The following is a 24,851-nucleotide window of genomic DNA, read 5'->3' on the forward strand; positions in this document are numbered from 1 at the left end:
ATTTCAATCAAAATAATGATTGAAAAATACACAAGCACCTTTTACTTAACATTTTTTACAATCTTAAAGAATTACGGTAATTTTAAAATATAATTTGTAAATGTACGTTTTACTTATCTTTGAATATTATACCCACATTAGAGAATTTTTTGAAAAAATAGCCATTCATTATAAAGTAATACTTTTTGTCCTTTCCCTCGTAACAATACATAACACACCTTTTTGCCTCTCTATCTCCCAATGGCACTAGTGTAGCTACCTCTCCCAACCTCATCCAATTTTCTACACGAATCTTTATCTATCTTACAGCAAAAAGATGCCATGAAAGAACTAAATGGTTAAGTATCAAAATTCTCATTGGGAAGCCTCAACCAACTGTATAGTATATTTTTTAAATGGTGAGAATGAAGTATGCAAAGACAAGAGCCTATATAATGAATTACTTCTTTAACTATCACAATTCATAAAATAACAATTCTGATGATGACTGATGCTTGTAAGGCTTTAGACTTAGAGACTACCAGATAGACTCAAACTCTGACTCTCAAACACAATGAAAGAGAAATATTCTTGAATAATTTTTGAACTACTGTCTTGCAAAAGCCATTAATAGCAGAAATTAAATAAAGGTAAAAATATATTAAATGTATAGATTTGTTCAACAAAGACAAAAAATAAATTAGTGGTTTCCTGGGATGGGGCTAAGAGGGAGACAGGGGGACAGACAGGAATGGAAATGACTGCTCATGAAAATGGGGTTTCTTTTCAAGACAATGAAAATGTTCTAAAATTAAGACTGGGCCGATGATTGCACAACTCTATAAATTTACTAAAAATAACTGCACTTTTTACTTTAAATGGGTAAATTTTATGGTGTATTATATAATCCAATAAAGCTGTTTTCAAGATTTATAGATTTACTAATATGAATGTCTTAGGTAAAATACATTTTTATAATATATCTCTGTTGAGAAAAAAGTTAAACACAGCAGGCCTGAGACTGCTATCCTTAGAAAGATCTGCTTGCAAGGTTGGCCAATTGTTGGCATCTGAGAACTTAAGATTTCAGGAGGATTGCTATCAGTCCCTGATAAGAACAGCTCATTGTGTCTAAACGCTGCAAACAATGTGGTTTATGGTGGACACCTTCTTCCTTTCTGGGAGTCTGAGAATTTGGTGCATGCTGGGTGGAGGGCGCCTACCTGAACAGCCGTCATTCAGTACAAACCCTGAGCACTGAATCTCTAATGAGCTTCCTTGGTAGACATTTCACATGTGTCATCATAACTCATTGCTGAGAAATTAACCATATCTCCTGTGACTCCAGAGACTCTTATAAGCTCACGCCTGGTTTCTTCTGGACTTTTACTCCATGCACCTCTTCCCTTTGCTGATTCTGCTCTGTACCCTTTCACTGTAATAAATCAGAATCATGAGTAGTCATATGCTGAGTCCCGTAAGTCCACTAAGATAGCGAAGCAGTGAACTTGGGGGTGGTCTTGGGGACCCCCATCATAACCACAGTATACCATTTCTGGGCAGAAATCACACCATAAAAACATAAAAATCCTTATAAAATAAAGTGTGGCTGCTACTAAATTTTACTAGAAAGAATTAGTATACAATATACTGACCACTGACCTGTTTGGCAAAGGTGAATAAGAAGTATGACTTCACTCGTAAATTTTTGGAATTCCCAGCTAACTTTAGAGGAGGGAGAGGAAGAGAGAGTTTAGAGGGAAAATAACTCTAATGATAGGAATAATAATAATCCCAACAACTATAAGTGACCACTTACTAAGTGCCAGGCATTGCTCTAGGCATGTTATTGAATTTAACTCATCTAATCCTAACAACACACTATTAGGTGTCATTCCATAGTTGGGAAAACTCGGGCCCTATTAAGTAACTTGTCCAAGATCAAACAATGAGTAATAGCAGAGCCAGTATTCAATCCCAGGCACTCTGCCTCTGAAGTCTACATGCTAAAGCCCAACTGAAAACAGCATCAATACCCAAGGCCAGTGTCCAAAAGGTAGAGGAATGGACCTATGCTCAAACAGGCACTCAAGGACTTCAGTCCAATGCTCATGGCACAGTGGTCACTGTGGTATCAACTTCTTTTGCTGTGTGTGTGTCTGTGTGTGTTTTTAATAACATCAAGTAGGTTTTGGCTATTCGTTTTTGCTTTTGCCGCCTTTTTCAAAATAACACATTCAGGAGTTTCTAAAGTCTATTTACAAAACTAATTCTTATTCTAATTCCACTGTAGAAAATGGGAGAAAAATTGAAATCATTCATAATCACCAAATAAAAGAATAACCAGTGTCTATATTTTGAGGTATAACCTCCCATTCTTTTAGCTATATGCAAATTTAAACATATATATTTAGCAAAACTGGAATACACTACACTATACATGTTTTGTTAACTATTATTTTCATTTACTGCCTTATGAGTATTTTCCTAATTACTGCTGCTGCTGCTGCTGCTAAGTCACTTCAGTCGTGTCCGACTCTGTGCACCCCATAGACGGCAGCCCACCAGGCTCCGCCATCCCTGGGATTCTTCCAGGCAAGAACACTGGAGTGGGTTGCCATTTCCTTCTCCAATGCAGGAAAGTGAAAAGTGAAAGTGACGTCGCTCAGTCGTGTCCGACTCCTCGAGACCCCATGGGCTGCAGCCCACCAGGCTCCTCTGTCCATGGGATTTTCCAGGCAAGAGTACTGGAGTGGGGTGCCACTGCCTTCTCCTAATTACTACATCCAAAAAAAAATTAAATCACGAACCCTGTACCATTAACATCCCCTCAAGAACCCTAATAGTACATGAGGCCCTCTAGGGCTTCCACCCCTTTCAAATCTTTTAAAATCATTTCATATATTGGGTCCGCATATCTGACGGATATATAAAATGAAAATTACTGGTCTAAAACGTGACGTATAATGACCACAAGATACCTTGTACAGATATTCTGTAATAGATTTAATGGAATCCCCATTACTGGAGGCTGGATTAGCTTCTTGCTTTAAACTTTTTATTTTATATTGGAGTATAGTTGGTTAACAATGTTATGTTAGTTTCAGGTGTAAAGCAAAGTGATTCAGTTAAACATACACATGTACCTATTCTTTTTCAAATTCTTTTCCCATTTAGAATGTTACAGAATATTGAGCAAAGTTCCCTGTGCTATACAGTCAGTCCTTGTTGGTTATCCATTTTAAATACAGCAGAGTATACATGTCAATCCCAAACTCCCTAACTACCCCTCCTCCCTACCCTTCCTCCAGTAACCGTAAGTATGTTCTCTAAGTCTGAGTCTGTTTTGTAAAAAAGTTCATTTGTATTTTTTTTTTTTTTTTAGATTCTACATATAAGCAATATTATCTCTTTCTCTGACTTACTTCACTGAATATGACAATCTCCAGGTCCATCCATGTTGCTGCAAATGGCATTATTTCATTCTTTTTAATAGCTAAGCAATATTTCATTGTATATACATATACCACATATTATTTATCCATTTATTTGTCAATGGACACTTAGACTGCTTCTTTGTCCATTTTTAATTGGGTAGTAGTTGCTGTTCAGCTGTAAAAGTTCTTTATATATTCTGCATGTATTTCCCTTGTAAGATATATGATTGAAAAACATTTTCACCAATTCCATGGGTTTTCTTTTCACCCTTCATAGTGTCCTTTGATGCACAAGTTCTTAACCAGGGACTTCCCTGGTGGTATAGTGGTTAAGACTCCACACTTTCAAAGCAAGAGGGTGTGGATTCAATCCCTGGTTGGGGAATAAGGCCCCACATGCCAGGCAGCACAGCCAAAAGAGTAATAACACTAATAATTTAATTTTGAGGAACCAACCCTTAATTCTGTTAATTTTCTCTTGGCCTTCTGAATTTGAGTACCTTGGCGGCTACATGTGATTATCCATATGGCTTAAGAGCACAGATGCCAGTTATTCATCAAATGCTATTCTGATAATTGCAAAATTTAAAACTTCCCCAAGCAGTAGAATAAATCCTAACCTCACATTTAAATTTGTGACAATACCATGCAACTCATCTATAAAAAATTCATTATAAACTTTTTACATTCTAAATGTTACAGATGGAGATGCATTTAGTAAGTGTTTAAGACCAACATTACTTTCAGGAATTTGCTTTTCAAACAACCTTTAACTCTGAAGATGACATATCTGACATCAACTGGCTCAGTGCCAAAAAACACTCATAAAACAGCTAACCATCTCCATAAGAATGACTCTGAATAAGCTCATATTCCATTGGTTCTCAAACTATTCTTGCGTATCACTAGGATTTCAAAAACTTGACCAAAATAACCCACTGCTAAAATAATGGTAATCTTTTCCTAACTTGAAAAATGATTTACTAGGTAGTAATTTCAATTTATTTTTCTCCAAAAATGTATCTTATACTTCAAAACCACATCAAAAGAGTATGTACTATAGAAAGCACTAACAGAAAAAAATCTGAAACAGCTAGTTAACTATTTTACTGTAAAATTTATAATAGCCAAATCACATTTTAGTAAAGACTTGTAAAAAAATTTTAAAACCCAATGTGCTCGTCATGTTGTTTACCTATCTATTATACTATAAAATTTCCTCCAGAACAGTGTTCTCAATTCATACAAGTGAATATATCAATAACTTCATAATATGACTTCTAAGAGTTCAACTGAGAACTACTGAACATATCTACAGTTGCTGCTGCTGCTGCTGCTAAGTCGCTTCAGTCGTGTCCGACTCTGTGCGACCCCACAGACGGCAGCCTACCAGGCTCCCCCGTCCCTGGGATTCTCCAGGCAAGAACACTAGAGTGGGTTGCCATTTCCTTCTCCAATGCAAGAAAGTGAAAAGTGAAAGTGAAGTCGCTCAGTCGTGTCTGACTCTTGGCAATCCCATGGACTGCAGCCCACCAGGCTCCGCCGTCCATGGGATTTTCCAGGCAAGAGTACTGGAGTGGGGTGCCATCGCCTTCTCCGATATCTACAGTTAAGTTCCCATAAAGCATACTTTTTAATGCTTTTAAAGAAATGGTTGAGACACTATCATGAGCAAAAGTGTTACAATGGGGAAAAAAATGACAACATCAGGGCTTAACTTTTTAAGCAAAAATAAGATACTCAATAGTTCTTTGCAGAGGAGCTGAAGGTTGCCTGGCTAATTTCTTTTAACATGAAGTCATCTAAACTAAAAGCAAGCCTCACCTAAGATTTTTTACTTTTACTGTCAATCAATGCAAGCTTTTTTCAGATCCCATGACAAATTGATTTTTCAAACAAATGAAACAAACCAAAACTTTAAGAGGTAGGCAAACAGGTTTCTCCCTCTGGGACTCATACAAACTATTCCCGTTGTTTAGCGTGTACCATGATCCCCAAACCAGACAAGGACAACACATATATGCAAAAAAAGTTATAGGCCAATAGATAGGTAGATAAAACACAGATACAAAATCCTCTACAATATTCCAGCAAACTGAATGCGGCAACATTTAAAAACATATTCAAACCATATTGATTAAAACCATAATGAAGTGGAATTTATTTCAGGGAAGAAAGAATGGTTCAACATCTACAAATTAATGCAATTACATGATATTAATAAATGAAAGATAAAAGTCATTTGATCATTTCAACAGATACAGAAAAAGCATTTGACAAGATTCAAAACTCATTTACATAAAAACTCAATAAAATAGGTGTAGAAGGAATGTATTTCAACATAACAGAGGTTATAAAAAACAAATCCACAATTAACATCACACTCAACAGCAAAAAATTCCTGAAAGCTATACCTCTAAGATGAGGAATCAGACAAAATGCCCACTTTTGCCACTCTTATTCAACATAGTACTGGAAGTCCTAGCCAGAGCAATTAGGCAAGAAAAAGAAATAAAAGGCATCCAAACTGGAAAGGAAGAAGTAAAACCATCACTATTTGCAGATGACATGAACACAGGATATGAAGCAACATCTTTCCAAAGAAGACACACAGATGACGAAAAGGCATATGAAGAGATGATCAACATCACTAATTATCAGGGAAATGCAAATCAAAACCACAATGAGATAACACCTCACACCCATCAGAATGACTATTATCAAAAAGGCAAGCAATAATAAGTGTTAGTGAAGACGTGGAGAAAAGTGAACCCTCAAACACTGTTACTGGGAATGTAAATTGATGCAGTCATTTTATGGAAATAATATGGAAAATAATATGGAGAGGCCTCAAAAAATTAAGAGAACTACCATATGATCCAGCTACACTTTTGGATATTTATCCAAAGAATATGAAAACACTAATTCAAAAAGATATATGTACCCCTATGTTCACTGCAGCATTATTTATAATAACCAAGATATGAAACAACCTAAATGCCTAGCAACACATGGATAAAAAAGATTTGGTAAGCATACAGAATACTGCTCAGCCATTAAAAAAAAAAAATGAAGTCTTACCACTTACAACAAGACACATGGACCTTGAGGATATTATGTAAGTGAAATAAGTCAGATGGAGAAAGAGAAGTACTATATGATTTCACGCGATGTGGATTGTAACTAACCAACTAAAGGAACAAACCAAATGAAGATAAAACAAATGCACAGATACGGAGAACCGATCAGTAGTTACCAGAGTGGAAAGAGGCTGACGAAAGACAAAATGGGAAAATGGGTCAAATGCAAGGTGACAGATGAAAACCAAACTTTCAGTGGTGAGCATCCTGTACTATGTACAGAGATCAAAAAATAATGTAAGCATGAAATATAATGTAAGCATAATCCAATGTTACCTCAATTTAAAAATACATCGACATAATATAATCAAGGATATTTCTACTATTAAGTGGCGAAAAGTCAGGTCCTGTTCTTCCTCCAATCTATTACCTCCCTTGTCCTTATACAGACATAAGCAATGAGTTATCCTTTTTGATAATAAACTTTATTGAGCATTATACATTAAAGTAGAATTAAATTTTTGCATGGGCATATAATGTAGTTCCCTACAATAAGGAAAACAAATCACAGCTGTATGACTAATACAGATGAATTTCATAAGAATAACCCTGAGCAAAGGAAGCAAGTCACAAAAAGGCGAACACTATGATTCTACTCACATGAAGTTCTTTAAAAGACAAAATAGAAGATATTCTGTACAGATTCATATTTAAGAGGTAAAAAGGTAGAGAAAAATGAGGACATTATCATCATAAAAATCAAGATTGTGATACCTTGAGGGCAAGAAAGGTAAGGAAGTGGGTGTGACCAAGAAACAGATGCTTCTGGGATGCCAGCAACAGTCCACACCTCAACCTGGGCTGTGATGAGATGGGAATTTGCATTATAATTGTTCTTGAAGCCATATACAAATGTTTTATGCATTTTCTTCTATCTATGATATCGAATTTTTTTTTTTTTTTGGCCACGCAATGCTGTAAGTGGGATCCTAGTTCCTCAATCAGGGATAAAACCATGCCCCCCACATTGGAAGCTCGCAGTCTTAACCACTGGACCACCAGGGAAATCTCCCTCTATTTTTAAAAGGAAAAAAAGCAAAAATAAAGCAGCTTGCCTTTAAAAGAAGACTGTTTTGCTTTGTTTTTCTGATGACATGGAGATATTATGAAAGCTAGCAAGCAGAAGCCTATTAAGATCACACATACCAAATCAACAAACAACAAGCAACTACTAAAAACCAGAATGTTCAACCCAGAGTTGTTATCTTCTCATTCAGTGGATGTGAGATGGGATCTAGTAATGTGTCTATCAGAGAAGGCAATGGCACCCCACTCCAGCACTCTTGCCTGGAAAATCCCATGGACAGAGGAGCCTGGTGGGCCGCAGTCCATGGGGTCGCACAGAGTAGGACACGGCTGAGCAACTTCACCTTCACTTTTCACTTTCATGCATTGGAGAAGGAAATGGCAACCCACTCCAGTGTTCTTGCCTGGAGAATCCCAGGGACAGGGGAGCCTGGTGGGCTGCCGTCTATGGAGTTGCACAGAGTTGGACACGACTGAATCGACTTAGCAATGTGTCTATAGTACATATCATCCAGGGGCTTGTGTAAAAATAAATATTCCCAGGTCCCTCCCCAGAGATTCAGACAGAAGACTTATAATTTTACTTCTTAAAAACGTCCCCTAGTGAATCCACATGATCAAGCCAAATCTGAAAAACACTGTTCTCAACTATAGATTGGCAAATACTATAGCAAGTCATTATTTATAAACTTCTTGTAAGTCAAAGAGGAGTGGGGTAGAGGGTCAAATTAGAGCAAGAAAAAGGAGAGAGAAAGGAAGGGAGGAAGAGAAAGAAGGCAGGGAGGGAAGTAGGAACGTAAACAAAAAATAAACATATTTCTCTTCAATACCACTGTTGTCACCAGTGCCCATGCCAACCCCAGCAACAAGCCACGCAGCAACCAAGAGAGACAATTGACAATGAACTGCTTTCCTAACATTAGACTCTTAAGCATCATTTGGAGAAACATTCTAGAAAATTATGGTTTTCTAGGGTATCAAATCAGGCCCAGCAGAGACTTCCCTGGTGGTCCAGTGGTTAAGACGGTGAGCTTCCAGCGCTCAGACTCCATGCACCCTGGTCAGGGAACTAAGAGTTCACATGCTACAGCTAAAGGTCCCACATGCTGCAACTAAAACTGAAGATCCCCAATGCCACAACCAAGACCGGGCACAGCCAAATAAGTCAATATTTTAAAAAATGCATCAATACTTCATGCCCAGTGTATCTACACTTCAAAATATCAATCTTCTGAATCAAATTTTTTTATGATGCTTCACACAAATATCAGTATCACCACTATACACAGATCAGTAGAGAACTTACTAATTTTGACATAAGCACTCTGCCAAGTATTTGATGTGAATGTTTTTCCATCTAATCCTCAGAACAACCCTGTCAAGTAAAACAAAAACACTGCAGCGAAAAGTAACTTGTATTATCATTCCAGTTTCCTATTTTAGGGGACTCAATTTCTAAGTGTAAATACTAGAATAAATGAACCAATTCTCATATCCATTATTCCCACTCCACCCTTTTCCTTTAATTTATGCATAATTTCTGAACAAAAAGCTGAGCATGCCCAATGCCCCATACACTGTTTGGGGCATGAAATTTATCCTACTAAATCAATGGTGTAAGAGTATGGGGTGCCAGATTAAGGCATCCCATTCGCACTGATAATAACAATTGCTTCTTAAAATATCACTTCAAGACTCGGGTCTTGGCTTCTTTTGTGTATTACTGTTAAAAATATTTCATGTTTACATTAATAAGATGCATAAATACTATGAAATAAAACAACCTGTTAACATGTATGTGTAAACTCTGGGTGGTGGGACTCTCATGATTTTATTTTACACTTACCTGCACATTTCAAAATAAACTTTCTAAAGTTTATTTCATTTTATATAACATATACCAAACAAAAACATTAACTTCAGTATGGCGATGGTTTCACAGTTATACAAATATGTCAAAGCTAATAAAAGCATAAGCTTTAAATATGTATTATTTGCCAGTTGTAAGTCAATAAAGCCATCTGTAATTTTTTAAAGAAAAATAATTAAAATTCTGATGGGAAAAATAAGGCTGAGGGAGAGTACCCAAAAAGACTAACTTGGGAGAAGAGTCCCCTCCTCAAACCCGGAGCTTCTCACTGGCGAAGGTACAGTTGCAGCACACGAAATAATGATTTCACCAGACTGTGCAAACCAGAGCTGGTCCAACACTGCCAGATAAGCAGGAAACCATTCTCTGGAATGCAGGTGTTATGAGGCTGCTGAGCAAGTGTGCAGAGGTAATCAGGACACTGCTACAGGCACAAGACCTGGAATGCACAGTACTCGTGTGAAGAGAACTGCAGGAAACAATCCCCTGGGTAAAAGCAAGCCAAGGTTGGTGCACAGGCATGCAGACGGAGTCAAGGCACTGCCTGCACAAGGCCTGACGTACATGGTGTCCACTTTAGAAGGGCCATGGCAAAGCAGGTCTGGACCGGGACTGCAGGACCAGTGAGGGCGTTTACTCTGGGCATGTGGCTGAGGCAGAGCACAGATGTCCTCAGGGAATGGGAGAGGGGAACAGGACACACAAAGGTCTTGAGGAAACTAGGAAAGGAACACTAGGAAACTAAGAAGGAAAAAAATCCCTTCCCCTCCAGCATCCTGACCCCTGTAGCACCTAGTAAAGCTTAACATCATGCTCTTTGTAAAGGAGAAATGGTTAGAGTCCAGTCCATTACTGCAGAGCAGGTACTGAAGCGTGAATCTGGAGCAGAAAGAAAATGAATTGATAATTTACACAGTTATCTTTCTGCTCTTAACAGTATTTAAGTGAGACAGTGCTTCTCTCACTTAATAACAGGGAAAAAGGAAAGTGAGTACATGGCCATGAGTCTTCATCATGGCCACTGGTGCAGAATCTGAAAGAGCACCCACAGTCTTTGACATATCACTTATTTCTAAAGTCACACAAATTTCTTATTCTAGTCTAGGTTATTATCCATGTATGTTTTAAAACAAAATGTTTTAAATTATGCAACAACTGATTGTTATGCTTATCAGTTTCTAGGGGTTGCCCACGTTCCTTCACTCAGGTGACCCATGCCCCACCTTCAAAGCCAGCAATGGTATATCAATTCCTTCTCATATCACTTCATTCCAAACTCCTCCTCTGCCACTTTCAGGAAATCGTGTGATTACACTGGGCCTATGTGAATAACCCCCAGCTTCCCTGGTGGCTCAGTGGGAAGAATTCACCTCCAAATGCAAGAGATATGTTTGATCCCTGGGTCAGGGAGATCCCCTGCAGAAGGAAATGGCAACCCACTCCAGAGTTCTTGCCTGGAAAATCCCATGGACAGTGGAGCCTGGCGGGCTACAGCCCATGGCGTTGCAAAAGTCAGATATGACTTAGCGACTAACCAACAACAATCACATCATGTTTGAGCATGTCTCTGTTTCCTGGCACAAGATTTTCTTGTCCCATCTTGCACTTTCCTTGCTGTAGCCCCCAAATCAGTCACTTCTCAAAGGAAGATATCCTTGTTTGTAGGAATCTTACACTAAAGTTTTTGGTGAGTACAGAATATGAGGTTAACAAATTACTCTCAAATGATTAAGGAAGGAAAGAAAAGGTTCCTGTACTGTTCTAGAAATGAGATCATTTCAAAATTAAAATATACACATATATATTTTACATTAATCAACACAATTTCTTCCAAAGCTCAGAACAAATTATTTGAGGCTTGTCTAAATACTAGCCGTACAGATGAATGAAAATTTACCAGCTATAAAAATCACTGTGATTCCTCTCAGAACCTCACGAACTGAACTCAGCTTTTGAAGTTGGAACTGCAAAGACTATGAGGAGAGTTGTAAAATACAGATCAAAGTTCTCAGCCCGGTAAATCCACCATTTACTGATTTAAGTTAAGGTCACTGTAATCAGCCTCTAATCCTTATACATTATTCATTTATTGTTATCTAATAAAATGTTTATGGTTTTTTCTAATATTAAAAATAATGCTCAGTAGAAGATATGAAGAAAATACTGATTACCCAAAGGTTAACATTCAGAGATGACAGGAGAGTTCATCCTCATGTGCTGCGGTTCATTCTCCCAGGTCCCTATACACCCTTGCTCTCCAACCTTTCAGCTCTCCTTCCTCACCACCACCCAGCCAAGCTAACATATTACGGCACAACAGCAAGAGCACTGTGATCGATACACTACTTAATCAGATACCACAATTTCTTAAAAGTCTATTCCCTTATTCTGTATCACCCACATCATTCACACTGGCTCTACTTCTCTGATCCAACCACTACTAGCAGTTTTTTTTCCAATCCATATTTTATTATCATTTTTATACTTATTGTATTATGACTTGTATGCTTTTTTATTAAAGTTGTATCATTTTCCCTTGTTATTAAAACTCTTCATAAACATTTTGTTTATAACAAATGTTGAATGTTACATTATATAAATCATGACTTTCTCTATCTCTCTACTGTTTAATATTAAGTTGAATTTACCTATTGCAATTATAAATAATTCCATTATAAATATAAATCTCTTTCCATATTTCAGATTGTTTCCTTAGTATAGATTCCTAAATGTGGAATCACTATGCCAAGGAAACAATCTAAAACTTTATACATGTAGCCAAATTGCTTTCCAAAGAGAATATTCCTATTAATATTTATAATTCCAAATAAATGTACATTTCAAACACTGATTTTCCTTTTCTCATCTTTGTTGGTGTTAGATAATAAGTTATATATGCTGTAAATGATTTTTTAAATGCTTGGCTATGTACTTAATATGCATTATTTCTTTTAATAATCCAAACAGTATCAATAGATGGTGGAAGGTCTTACTATCTTTCCACAAATACAGGAAACTGAGACTTAGATACATAACTTTAAGTGCTTATAGCAGTGCTGAGGATATAGCAAGCACATTAAAAGTATTCACTTTCTTAAGTAACTTGCCCAACGATGCTTACTTCTTAAATAATGGTGCTACGATTCAAATACAGGTGAATATCATGAAATGCCAACCCTTTCAGACCATCTGATTACTGTATAAATTTGCACTTATTTAATTATGTGTGAGATTGAAATTGTTCATATGAAATTTGAACAGATGAAATTGTTCATAATGAAATTTTAAGGCTAAATATTTGAAACCCTCTTTCAAGGAAAACTAAGAAAGGTAAACTAATGTATATAAATGATAATTTACATATTCAAATCAGCTACCATTTCAAGGGCTTCCCTGGTGGCTCAGTGGTAAAGAATTCACCTGCAACGTAGGAGATGCAGATTCAATCCCCGGGTCAGGAAGATCCGCTGGAGAAGAAAGTGGCAACCCACTCCTGTTTTCTTGCCTGTATACTGAATACTCCTGTATTTCCACGGATAGAGGGGCTAGTGGGCTACAGTCCATGGGCTCGCAAAAAGAAGCAGACACAGCTCAGTGGCTAAACAACAACCACCATTCCAGCCTTACTTTTATTATTCATGGATTTCTGAACTAGATTTAATGATAAATATGGTTTATCCCTAAGGCTTTCTCCATAACATCAGAATTCAGTTGCAAAAAAATTAACTTTAAAAATAAATATCCCCACCTTTCTTCAAGCTTAAATAAAATATTATCTATATTATAATGACCAAGGGTATGTAATCTGATACCAGGAATGCAAAAGTGTTAAGTAGATAATTATTCAACACTATGCTAAAAGGACATCCCATACTATTAATATTCACAATAATCATACATCATTGAGATTAAAATTCTTTAGTGTTCCACTTCCCACTTTCTTATTTACCTATGTGATCCAGCTTATAAAGTTAAAAAAGAAGGTAAATGACCATTAAAAGAAATTAATGCTACACACAAAAATTAGTCATGCCTCTATATATCAGCAATGAATAATCCAAAAGAAAACAATTGTATTTATAAAGGTATCTGAAAGAATAAAATACCCAGGAATAAATTTAATAAGGAAGTGAAAGACTTGTACACAGAAAACCACAAAACATTGCTGAATGAAATCAAAGACCTAAATAAATGGAAAGATAACCCCTGTATTATAAGACTAAATATTGTTGAGGCATTCCCTGGTGGCCCAGTGGCTAGGATTCCAGACTTTTACTGCTGTGGTCCACGTTCTATCCCTGGTGAGGGAACTGAGACCCTGCAAGCCACATGGTGTGACCAAAAAAAAAAAAAAAAAAAAAAAGACTATATATTGCTAAGATGGCGATACTACCCAAACCAATCTACAGATTTAATACATTCCCTATCAAAATTCCCACAGCCTTTTTAACGCAGACATGGTTAAGTCAATCGTCAAATTCATATGAAACCACAAGGGGCCCTGAATAGTTCAAAGTAAATTTGAAAAAGAAGTACAAAGCTAGAGGACTCACACGTCCCAATTTTAAAATCTTACTATAAAGCCATAATCAAAACAATGTGGTATGGGCATAAGGATAGACATATAGACCAAAGGAACAGAATTGAGAGTCCAAAAATAAATCCATAGTTCTATGGCCTAAAAGATTAGAAATAAAGGTGCCAAGATCATTCAACAAGGAAATAACACTTTCTTCAACAAGTGGTACTGGAACAACTGGATAGTCACATGCAAAACAATGAAGCTGTAACCCTAAATTCACAATATGCGAAATTTAACTCAAAGTAATTAAATGCCCTAAATGTAAGAGCAAAAATGATAAAACTCTTAGAAGAAAATAAAGGAGTAAATCTCCATGATCTTGGATTCCACAATGGATTCTTAAATATGACACCAAAAGTATAAGAAACAAAAATAAATTGAGCTTGATCAAAATTTAAAACTTTCATGCATCAAAGGATATTAATAACAAAATGAAAAGCCCACAAAATGGAAGAAAATACTTGCAAATCATACATCTGATAGGATCTAGTATTCAGAATACATAAAACATAACAATAATAAAAAAAACAAAGAATGCAACTAATACATGGGCAAAAAATTAGAATAGACATTTCTCCAAAGACGACACACAATTGGTCAAACAAGCACATAAAAAGATGCTCACCGTCATCAGCCCTTAGGGAAATGTGAATCAAAACCACAGTGAGATACTGCCTCACATTCACACAGATAGCAATCAGTTCAGTTCAGTCACTCAGTCGTGTCCGACTCTCTGCGACCACATGGACTGCAGCACACCAGGCCTCCCTGTCCATCACCAACTCCCGGAGTCCACCCAAACTCATGTCCATTAGTCGATGATGCCATCCAACCATCTCATCCTCTGTCGTCCCCTTCTCCTCCTGCCTTCAATCTTTCCCAACATCAGGGTCTTTTCAAATGAGTCAGCTCTTCGCATCAGGTGGCCAAATTATTGGTGTTTCAACTTCAACATCAGTCCTTCCAATGAACACTCAGAACTGATCTCCTTTAGGATGGAGTGGTTGGATCTTCTTGCAGTCCAAGGGACTCTCAAGAGTCTTCTCCAACACCTCAGTTCAAAAGCATCAATTCTTTGGCGCTCAGCTTTCTTTATAGTCCAACTCTCACATCCATACAAGACTATTGGAAAAAGCATAGCCTTGATGAGACAGACCTTTGTTGGCAAAGTATTGTCTCTGCTTTTCAATATGCTGTCTAGGTTGGTCATAACTTTCCTTCCAAGGAGTAAGCATCTTTTAATTTCATGGCTGCAGTCACCATCTGCAGTGATTTTGGAGCCCAAAAAATAAAGTCTGACACTGTGTCCACCGTTTCCCCCTCTATTTGCCATGAAGTGATGGGACCGGATGCCATGATCTTCATTTTCTGAATGTTGAGTTTGAAGCCAACTTTTTCACTCTTCTCTTTCACTTTCATCAAGAGGTTCTTTAGTTCTTCTTCACTTTCTGCCATAAATAAGGGTGGTGTCATCTGCATATCTGAGGTTATTGATATTTCTCCCAGCAATCTTGATTCCAGCTTGTGCTTCATCCAGCCCAGTGTTTCTCATGATGTACTCTGCATAGAAGTTAAATAAGCAGGGTGACAATATACAGCCTTGACGTACTCCTTTCCCTGTTTGGAACCAGTCTGTTGTTCCATGTCCAGTTCTAACTGCTGCTTCCTGACCTGCATACAGATTTCTCAAGAGGCAGGTCAGGTGGTCTGGTATTCCCATCTCTTTCAGAATTTTCCACAGTTTATTGTGATCCACACAGTCAAAGGCTTTGGCATAGTCAATACAACAGAAATAGATGTTTTTCTGGAAATTCTCTTGCTTTCTCCATGATCCAGAGGATGTTGGCAATTTGATCTCTGGTTCCTCTGCCTTTTCTAAAACAAGCTTGAACATCAGGAAGCTCACAGTTCACGTATTGTTGAAGCCTGGCTTGGAGAATTTTGAGCTTGCTCAAAATTGTGTGAGATGAGTGCAATTGTGCAGCAGTTTGAGCATTCTTTGGCATTACCTTTCTTAGGGACTAGAATGAAAACTGACCTTTTCCAGTCCCGTGTCCACTGCTGAGTTTTCCAAATTTACTGGCATGTCGAGTGCAGCACTTTCACAGCATCATCTTTTAGGATTTGAAATAGCTCAACTGGAATTCCATCACCTCCACTAGCTTTGCTCACAGTGATGCCTCCTAAGGCCCACTTGACTTCACATTCCAGGATGTCTGGCTCTAGGTGAGAGGTCACACCATTGTGATTATCTGGGTTGTGAAGATCTTTTTTGTACAGTTCTTCCGTGTATTCTTGCCACCTCTTCTTAATATCTTCTGCTTCTGCTAGGTCCATACCATTTCTGTCCTTTATTGAGCCCATCTTTGCATGAAATGTTCCCCTTGGTGTCTCTAATTTTTTTGAAGAGATCTCTAGTCTTTCCCATTCTATTGTTTTCCTCTATTTCTTTGCATTTATCGCTGAGGAAGGCTTTCTTATCTCTCCTTGCTATTCTTTGGAACTCTGCATTCAAATGTTAGCAATAGCACTAATTTTTTTTTTAACTGGGAAAGAACAAGTGTTGATGACAATGAAGAGAAACTGGAACCCTCATACGTTGCTGGTAGGAATGTAAAATGGTTCAGTCACTGTGGAAAATAATTTAGCAAGACCTCAAAAGGCTAAACATAGGATCACCAGATGATCCAGCAATTCCATTCCTTACATATACCCAGAAAAAATGAAAACTAGTTCTCAGACAAACTGTTGTAAATGAATGTTCATGGCAACAATATTCACAATAGTCAAAAGATGCAAAGAACCCAAATGTCCTTCAACAGATGCTGTATATATACAATAAAATAATTAAGCTGTAAAAAGGAAAGATTCATACATACAGCAATGTAGCTTGCAACAACCTTGCAGAACCTTGAAAACATTATGCTAAGTGAAAGAAGCCAGACAATAAACCATACATATTGTATGGTTCTATTTATATAAGATTTCCAGAATAAATGAGATCTCCAGTAAATCCATAGAGACAGCAAACTGGTGCTGCCAGGGGCTGGTGGCAGCAGAGAATGGGTACAAGGTTTTAACTTCTAGTGATAAAAATGTTAGATAGAGAGTGGTGGTTGCACAACACTGTGATTTACTAAGTACCACCCAATTATTAACTTTAAAATTGTTAATTTTATGTTGTATGAACTTCACCTCAAAAAATGTTAAGCGATTAATATTTATAATACTTGTTATATAAATGTATAACTTACAAGCACAGTTCTTCTTTTTTGAAGGTCAAATATGTAAATTACAAGGACAGTGATTAGACAAATTATTCTTCAATGAGGTGTTTTACACCTAAGCAAAGCAGAAATTCAACTCCTACTCTCTTATGACTTGATTTAGAAATATTTACCTATCATCAGGTGGGATTATTTTTCCCTGAAGATACATTCCCTCTAAAAGTTTAACTGGATATACTGATCATTAGAAAATGAGCCCAAACTAGAGTCATATTCAATCTAACTTTGACAAAATTTTCTAGCCCCTTAGAAATAACCCTAAGTCAAATTCTTACCAGAAGCTCTCTCATTTCAATAAGCAGAATACATTTAATTTTCAGCTGTCTTCTCAATTTACATTAATGTGGCTATGGACATAAGTAAGTTTTAATGTCCAAATATTTTAAGGTTACTGATACCCTAAAACCACACAATTAACATTGTTCCTCAGCATAAAAGACAGAGTTCCTCAAATAGGATTTATACCACTGAAATAAATGGAAGCAAGATAAATATCTTCCCCATGGATCATTCTCTTAAAAGGAATATAAAAATAGATATAAAGATACCTGATCACATTTCTCCCTGCCTAAAATTCCTTAATAGATTAAACAACTTTTAGAATAAAGTTGAAAACTAAAAAGTTCATGAACTGCTCCAGTTTTGTCCCTTGCCATTCCTCCTCAGTCTCCTCTAACCTCTAACTGTCTGAACTTTCTCTTCTCTCAGACTCTCATTATGTGCCTTCTCTGGGCCATCTCGGTATAATGAAACATTTAATTTGTTCATCACTCCTTGAAGTTAGGGACTATGTGGTTTCAGATTTGAGATACTTAGCACCTAGCACAGTAATCAAAGGCTGTTGTAAAACTAAAGTATGAACAACTAGTAACATCCTCTACTGGGGTCTAAAATATTATGGCTTATTTTTCCTTCATAATAGCAAGAGGGGAAACTACACGTTAGGCTATATTTTGCCTTGTTTTTTAAAATTACAATGTAGTCTTCTTAGGAAATAACATCAAATAGGTAGCACTAGTTTTGCAGACATCCTTTTTAAACATCTAGTTTGTTAACTAAAAGCATAAATTCAGTCTGATTATTATTCAATGGAAGTTCATGATTGGCTCTGTTTTATCAATATTAGTAAAGTGAAATGATAGAAGACATTTTGTAAGTCTTAAAAGCAGACTTTTTTAAGTGGAAAATTCAAAGTGCTTCATTTTCCAAGTGAGGAAATGAACTGAGAGGTCAAATTATTTATGCAAAGTCACCAAGCTACTTATTGGGCAAGTTGGGGAACACCCAGATACCCAAATTCTTTTAATGGTGATGCTTTCAGCTACAATATAACTGTATTTCCACTTCAATCTCATAGGCAATGCATAAGCCAGGCAATGCAATTCACAGCACACTTGTCTTTCTCTGTATCTTCAATCTAGTGAGCACACGGGTCCCTTAATATTTGTTACACTCAACCGATTCCTCTCTCTTTAAGATCCGGCCCTTGCCTTAACACAACTTCCTTCTCCCCATCATAAATATTTAATGAGTACCTACATCTGCTGAGTATTAAATACATTAAAGTCATTTCATTAGGAAAAGGGGAAATGGGGAGACATGCATGAGTCAGAATGATGCAGTCCCTTCCTTTAAAGTGCTCTACAAAATTAGTTACAATCTGCTACAGTACTCGTACTTTATCTGTTCAGAATCATGACTTTATATTAAACACAGAATACAAGAAAAATCTAACTACTTTCAACTATTAAAATTAACCTTATTTTAAAATAAGCTCCATGAGGACAAGGATTTTTTATTTTTAAATTTATTTTTGGTTCACTAACATACTCCGCATGCCTAGAACAACACCTGATATAAAAAATACCTCAATATTTGTTGAGTGAATGATTGTGATAGAAAAATTCATAAGTAGTGGAGTCCAAGTAATGTTTCCACCAATGGAGTAACAGATTATATAAACCTTCCTTGTCTTAATGCTTATGCCTAATGACCAATTTTTTATTTGACTGGCCAGCTACTTGGGCCTTGCATTACAGGAAACTGAAAAACAGTTCAGAGATCAGTAAATTACTATACTGCTTAATTTAATATCATGCCACTACCTAACTGCACCAAACTCTAGAAAATCTGCCAAGAAAGGAAACCACAGGCCATTCTACTTAGATCTGAGCCCTTTTTGAAGTATGCTGCTGCTGCTGCTGCTAAGTCGCTTCAGTCGTGTCCCACTCTGTGCGACCCCATAGAAGGCAGCCCACCAGGCTCCTCCATCCCTGGGATTCTCCAGGCAAGAATACTGGAGTGGGTTGCCATTTCCTTCTCCAATGTGTGCATGCATGTTAAGTCGCTTCAGTCGTGTCTGACTCTGTGAGACCCCATGGACAGCAGCCCACCAGGCTCCTCTGTCCACAGGAATCTCCAGGCAAGAATACTGGAGTGGGTTGCCACTTCCTTCTCCATTTTTGAGGTATAAAGGGCCTCTAGGCGTGTTTCTTCCTTGCAACAAGACAGAACTGGTGTTATCATCATAATCATCTTACAAAATAAGGAAACTGAAGCCAGAGAATGGGTTTAAAAATTCACAGAATTGCTAGACTTCCTACCACACCAGGCGGCCTTCTCCTCTCATCCTCTGAGCTGCTTCTCCCACAGTCTCAGCTTAAGTAGAATACAGTCTTTCTAGATTCCCTCTTCATTGCTGACCCATAACAAGCGCAGAGATTCTCTGATTTTAAAGGTTTTGCTATTAATCAATGCAGGGTAACAAAGAGGGGATGACACAAAATAAGAAATCTGGAGATGTTACAATGCAACATACAACACAAGTGTATAAGTGTCTGGTACTATATAAAAATCACAGCAGCTTTCCAAATTATTAATGTGAGAATCCCTAGTCTTCAATTTACTGGCTCTCTTTTGAAATAATAAATGAGAGCCTTGCTAATTTTCCAAAAATTTCCCTCCCCACTACCTTACCCCTATCCTCCCAGGACACAAAAAAACATTACAAGGGAAAACAATGGGTAGAACTCTATCTAAAGTGAGAAATCTGCATTTCTGAGGGTCTTCTGGAGTCACATCCCTCCTGTGAAACTGACCCACGGGGGACTGTGGCTTTAGACAACTTCCTCACAATGTGAGCAACTGGTCTCTTCTCTTTTTATGAAGTACACAGAGCTCCCAGGTTCCATTTTACATTTCTAAACATCTGAACTAATCCTCAGCTCCAAAGCCAAAGACTGTATCATGAATTCTTCTCCTAAATCCCCTTCCACCATCAACATCTGTTCTTCATCATAATACCCTCCCCAAAAATAAGGCTCATACTTCTGTGGATTCCCAGGGTCACTTAACATTCTCAACCCAAACCCTTCACAACAACCCCACCATCATCACTTCCTGCCTCAACCACTGTTATTAAACTCTGGGGGTATTCTACCTCCAGGCTTCCATTCCTTCGCTGGACTTTGTTCCAGACTAGTATCTATAAAGAGGGATTCTTCCTCTTTATAGAATCAAGTACAAAATCCTTAACCTGGTTCCTTTAAGGATTCCTGTAAACTCTATCCATCTATCTTTATAACAGCCTGTTCCTTAAACATACTACCTTGACAAATGTTCTCTGCTTTCCTACTTCCATACCTTTGCTTCAGCAGTGTCCTTAGGTGAAATTCTTTCTTCTATCGTCCTCCTCCAGTTGCTAACAATCTTTCAAATGGCCACATCCTCAATATGAAAGGAAAAGGCTGAGGCATATGATTTATCGAACACATTCTCTGTCTAGAACTTTACAAATTATCCTTACCCCACAAAAACATAATGGCTTAATAATATATATTTGAGGAAGGAGCTGAGGAAACCAAGGATCAAAAGAGCTTACCCAAAGTCATCCAAATAAGCAAGAATCCAAAATAACTCCTCAGCATTTTGTATTTTTTAATAAAACATTATACAAGACAGGCTTTACAATCAGAATGCCTAGATTCAAATTTCAGTTACTCCACTAACAACCTGTGTGAACTCAGAAAGTTATGTATTTTCGATGCCTTCATTTCCCTATCTATAAAAAGAGAATCACAAATATTAAGTGCTTAAATTGTCTGCCTGTAGTAAACAATGTTAGTTATTATGACTGTGATTGTTATCTATGTACTATGATACGTAAACTGACAATACTGATTATACATTCTCATTGTTCCTAAATTAGCTTTTATGTAATGTAAAAGGATTATGAAAACTAGCATTTTTGATAAATGCTCAATAAATATTTGTAGAATACATGAATTTTGAAACAATGATTATCCACCATGACCTAATTAAAAGAAATGTCTATTAATTCTGTTTCTTCTTTTGAAAAAACTAACAATCCTTAGTTCTTCCCTTTTTTATGTCATGTGAAATTACCATATGCAATGCCATATGGCAGTAATATGTCAAATGGTACAAAACACTACTTTGATCCAAACTCATTTTGACTTCTGCTAAACATTCCCAGATTTCAAAATGTCCAAAACCACACTTTTTACTTAAACATCAACCATTTTTAGGTCATACCAACATGAAATAAGTACACCATGATATTTGACCATGCTATTTCACATATCTTTATGGCAAAAACTATAAAACATAAAATGCCTTCCTATCCAATTTTGTTCAAAGACACAAACCTATCATACCCTTAGTCCTGCCCTTACTTTGCTAAAATTAGTGCCTGGAAAACTTTTGATAAATCTATGTTACTCTGGGATGCAGAAAAACATCAAAGTAAGGGTGCTGAATGCCGTAACAGTTAGGCCCCTGCAAAATGCCTACAAGAAATGAGCTTTAAACAAGGATAGATGAGAACTTACTCCCAATCCTTCAATATTAAACGCTGCAAATTAACATTTTTGTCCACATTATTTACTGTTATACACGGAGACATGAAGCTTGCTGGCTTCAAATAAAGGCAGGGGTAAAAAAAAATATATTATTAAAACAGTAGTTGTCATTCCTTACAGACAGAATTAACTGCACTTCTAGCCAACATTTCCAAAAAATAACAACAAAAACAACTACTTTGAGGCTTAACTATGTAACAGACATATTTTATATCAATTAATTCTTATAATTCTTCCCTTATTCACAAACAATGTCACAGAATTAGTAAATGGCAGAGCTGAAGGCTGAACCCAGTCTGACTCCCAAATTTGGGATCCAGTGTTTTGCCACAATCCACAATAATACGGTATACATTTACATCTTCCTCTTCACATTCATACATTTTTTAAAACCTGAAACAAAAGCTTCATGAAATAATATTTACTCTTACTCTATAGGATGTCCTATGCTATTTGTTTTTTTCTAACATTAATGTCAATGCACTAAATTGATTTCAAAATTCCCATGAGCCCTGCACTACACTTGTTACTGTCGTTGAGTCTCACCTGACTCGTTGGGACCCCATGGACTGTAGCCCGCCAGGCTCCTCTGTCCACGGGATTTCCAGGCAAGAATACTGGAGTGGGTTGCCATTCCCTCCTCCAGGGGATCTTCCCCATCCAGGGATCGAACCCGCGACTCCTTCACTGGCAGGAGGATTCTTTACCACTGAGTCACCAGAGACGCCCGCTACATTTCTTATCTACTATTTAAAGTTCTTTTAAACTGCTACCATAAAGTAGGGGAACTAAGATCCCACATGCTGTTCAATCAAAAATACAAAAACAAACAAAAAACCTGCTACTACAGCCCAGTTTTGTTACTCCAAAATGAAGCTAATCTCATAGACCCATTAAAATGTATCCCTAAAAAGATTAAATCCTTGAAAGCCCTTCCTTAAACCCTGAATTGATGTATCTCTAACTAGAACTCTCCGACAGCACACCCATCTTATTTATTTACATTGTATCAAATACTGCAGATGTTCTCCTTGGAGAACAACAGATCATTGTGGAAAGGAATGCATGAGTTTTCCCTGTTCCTGCAGCATCACTGAGGAACACTTGTCAGGCTAGTTTGGGGTAACAACAAAGAACCTAAGCAGCTGCCCACGGTGCTGAAACTGAAGATGAAACGATGGTTTTGGAAATCTACTATTGCCAAATTAGGACAAAATAGAGGAATTTACCCAAAAGCTGACAGAGAACACTCAGTGACTGCCACCAAATATGCATGAGTGCTTCTGGGATCGCTTGGCTTCGGTGTTTGCCCTCTCCCTCTCTGAGATAAAGTCCTGTCATCAGTGCGGGTCAACTCAATAGGCGTCCCGGCAGAGCTGCCAACTTTAGGGGGCAGGGACGTGGTTATCTGTCCCTAGCAGAATCACATCCCACCTTCTATCGAGCTTCCGGGGTGGGGGTGGGGGTGGCAGGAAGGTTAGAAAGAAAAGAGGCGACTGCCCTCTTTTTTCCCAAAGATTAAAGCCCACAACTAAATTCAAGCGACTTCGCCCGGGGACGCCCGGAAAGAGACGACTTCCGCACAGCTTCCCAGGCTCAAGACACCTCAAGAGTGGAATGCAAGAAGCAAAACAGATAACCCAACAACTTTAGATACACACAAACTCATGGCGCAGGAATGCAAGGGAGACTCGGCCTCTGAGCGCAGGGTTTTTTATTTTATCTTCTACAAAACAAAACAAAACTAAACTAATTTCCTCCGCACCCAGCTTGAGGAGCAGCCAAGAGCACGGCGGCGGGGCCGCCTCCGAGCTTCAGGGCGGGCGAGGGGGTGTGTTCTCCCCGGCAGGCCCCACGGAGGGGAAACCTGCAGTCCGGCCGTCGAGACGCAGGAGAGGCTCTTACCTGGAAGCTGACCTTGCAACACAAACAGGCAACCAGCCGCGTCGCTGCAGAAGTCTCTACCCCGACTTCATGACTGAATCTCCGCACCGACCCCCACAGCCCAGAGTCAGAGCGCGTACGACAACACCGAAGGCGAGGCGGAAGTCCCGCCCCTTGCTCCTCATTGGCCCGCACCCGAAGGTAGAGGAAAGCCATTGGGCCATAGAACTGCTCGCTAAGGCTCCTTCCCACTCTCTCGCCGAGTCTAGCTGCTTGCTCGGGTCCAGCTCCGAGAGATGTCTAGTGCGCGGAGTCGCGTTCTTGGCCTCGTGACCGTTCCTCTCTGGAATGGAAGGGCAGGACAGGGTGGGGCTGGCTAGTGGAGCGAGGCAGAAGGATCTACTTTTGGCGGGGAAAGGGGTAGCATGGCCGAGGAGATTGGCTATGGAATCCTGCTGCGTCCCCCCAGGAGTGGAGGCCGCGGGTCAGGAGGGGATCGGACCGAGCGACCAGAGCTGGCTGGCCTAGACCGTTCGGGCTGTTTGGGCCGAAGGAGCCCGAGACCCAGCTGGCGGGCTCCCCCTGGGCGGGCCTGCTCTGGAGCCATCGCGACTCTTTCCTGTGCCGCACTCACCGGACCAGTGGAAGAGGCGAGGACGACGCCTTATCCCTTCTGCACCACGTCCAGGCCGAGATCTAGAAGGATGGAGCCAAGGCCAGCGCCTTAGAGTCCCGGTCGCCTTGTTAGAGGAGCAAGCAGCCCTTG

General features: G+C 38.4%; 1 protein-coding gene across 2 annotated transcripts in view; it reads right to left on the minus strand.

Annotated features, from left to right (window-relative positions):
• The window catches only part of RNF13 (ring finger protein 13), a 130,187-nt gene extending 105,336 nt beyond the window's left edge, over positions 1–24,851 (minus strand). The window contains exon 1 of one of the 2 annotated variants that reach the window (XM_025290008.3): positions 24,720–24,851. The gene's annotated coding sequence lies outside the window, so the exon portion shown is untranslated. Of the gene's footprint in view, positions 1–24,106; positions 24,242–24,719 lie in introns of those variants that run through there. The other variant, XM_006063113.4, reaches the window with a different exon arrangement.

The sequence above is a fragment of the Bubalus bubalis genome, chromosome 1 (assembly GCF_019923935.1).
Source record: "Bubalus bubalis isolate 160015118507 breed Murrah chromosome 1, NDDB_SH_1, whole genome shotgun sequence".
In the NCBI taxonomy this organism is placed as follows: Eukaryota; Metazoa; Chordata; class Mammalia; order Artiodactyla; family Bovidae; genus Bubalus; species Bubalus bubalis.